Source organism: Papaver somniferum, chromosome 11 (genome assembly GCF_003573695.1).
Source record: "Papaver somniferum cultivar HN1 chromosome 11, ASM357369v1, whole genome shotgun sequence".
In the NCBI taxonomy this organism is placed as follows: Eukaryota; Viridiplantae; Streptophyta; class Magnoliopsida; order Ranunculales; family Papaveraceae; genus Papaver; species Papaver somniferum.
The window spans coordinates 135,302,830-135,304,468 of NC_039368.1; the positions used below are offsets into that span (position 1 = coordinate 135,302,830).

The window sequence follows — 1,639 nt, forward strand, 5'->3', positions numbered from 1 at the left end:
TGGTCCGGATGAGTTTTGGGAAACTCAATTAGTGGTCAGGATCCTTTAATCTAGCAACGGAAGATATATACCATCTGTTTTTGCGAGGATCATTTAATCCACCGTTCTTTGTCTTTCACGCCTTTTTACGTCATGCAAAGAAGTTGGAAACTGCTGCATTATTGAAAACGTGTCACAACCTCCTTTTCTTTCTCCCTATTTTGCTTAGGTGTCTTGGTAGATAAGTTCTTCGTAACTTCGTATAGCCACCCCATTGAGACAGAACAAAACTGCAAATCAGTTTCTATTGGTTTCCACTTAATTAGTTTTCTTTCTTCCGACCATTAGCTAGGATAAGATATCTGACTTTCTCTCTTAATTGTTCCCATCTTTTTTATGCTGATTTTATTTTATTTTTCTTTCATTATTTGTTTTTCAGATAGTAATAAACATCACAATAATCTGCGAATTTTCTTTTGGTAAGTGTAGTGAGATGGAGGACGAACAAATTTGGAGAAAGACCAAATCTATCAAACGAAGATTAGCACAAAGATGGGGACTCAGCCATGAGATGGAGGACGAATATGCTGCTTGATTATCATCATCCCTGAGAACCAAAACAAAACTAAATTACGGTTTGTTCTTGGAAATCAAATTTATCTGTCTATCTATGAAAATTTGTAATCCATTTGCGTTTCTCCAAAATATTTTTTTTTCTTAACAGTTGGACAAAGATCTTCAAGGATTACACTGACATCTCATGTTATCTTACATTTAATTACTTGATGATTCAAACAACAATTAAAATGTACCATGAAAGTGCGTAATAGCGGATTTCTCAGTATGATCATCATAAGTGAGTACTATAAACGGTACAATGATTTCTCAGTATGTATTCTTTTTAACTTTTTCTTTGAAATTTTCTTTGCTAATCCTATCGATCACATTCAGAATCTTATTTTTTGCAGCAGCGTTATTAGAAGATTAAAGAAAAAGCAAATCTTACTGAACATCTTCGACCAAAGTAAGATTTTTGAAGTGTGGTAACTCATATAGTTTATTGTTCTTTACTTAGGTTTTTGAAGAAGATGCGCTGGTCGTTGACCGGAATATGCGACTATGTACACATAAAATTTTGATTGCTTACTTTCCTAATGTTTTTTTTAGTCATAGCATAATCTTTGTAGCCTTTTTGTTTTGACGGTGTCCGTTCCTTCTCGCGCGCTATTAATTTGATCCTATTTGTGTAGGAATTAGCAAGTGGATATTGGTTCATTGTTTTCTCTTCGGTTCATTCTATTTTCTTTTTAATTTGGCCAAAAAAAAAAACAGGATTTTGCTGCGGCAAAATCATAATAGCATTAAAGAGTGTGCCGGGTCAGCAAGATGGAACGAAAGTGCATTACAAAAATTGCCTGCATCCTCTTTGTGCAATGACTAAAAAATTCTTTCGATTCTGCAGTGATTTGATTACTAGATTCTTTTAATTTGATTCAGTTTGAGATACCTGGCAAAATTGGAGGGAAGAACTACTGGCATTTAAAGGTAATTTGATGCCAAATGAGGTCTACTTGGAGGGGCCTATCAGAAAAGATATAGCAAATTTTACTAGGTAGACTCCCGTCTTAAAACCTTAACCCAAAGGGAATGTTTAGATGTC

At 34.5% G+C, this 1,639-nt stretch overlaps 1 long non-coding RNA gene across 1 annotated transcript; it reads left to right on the top strand.

Moving 5' to 3' along the window:
- Positions 1-246: 246 nt before the first annotated feature.
- LOC113320492 lies at positions 247-1,211 on the top strand. The gene is made up of 3 exons (XR_003346126.1): positions 247-614; positions 704-835; positions 948-1,211. It is a non-coding gene; the product is annotated as an uncharacterized LOC113320492 (long non-coding RNA).
- The last annotated feature ends 428 nt before the right edge of the window (positions 1,212-1,639 follow it).